Source organism: Cyprinus carpio, unplaced genomic scaffold (genome assembly GCF_018340385.1).
Source record: "Cyprinus carpio isolate SPL01 unplaced genomic scaffold, ASM1834038v1 S000006646, whole genome shotgun sequence".
Classification (NCBI taxonomy): Eukaryota; Metazoa; Chordata; class Actinopteri; order Cypriniformes; family Cyprinidae; genus Cyprinus; species Cyprinus carpio.
Window position 1 is genome coordinate 512,536 of NW_024879272.1, and position 233 is coordinate 512,768.

Genomic DNA, 233 nt, shown 5'->3' on the forward strand with positions numbered 1-233 from the left:
AATATTGTCTAAACACATTTCCATAATGTGTCTCACTTTGAGTTTTATCAGTTCATTTTATTTACAGATTTATTTTCATTAATGTTTACACTGTTCACGTAAAGTTCATATTTTATTATAGATATTATACATTGACATAGCTTTTTTGCATTATTTATAATATATTTATTTATTTTTAAATGCTGAGGCAACACTATGGTGGCCAAGAGCTAAAACACCAACCTTTGCAAATT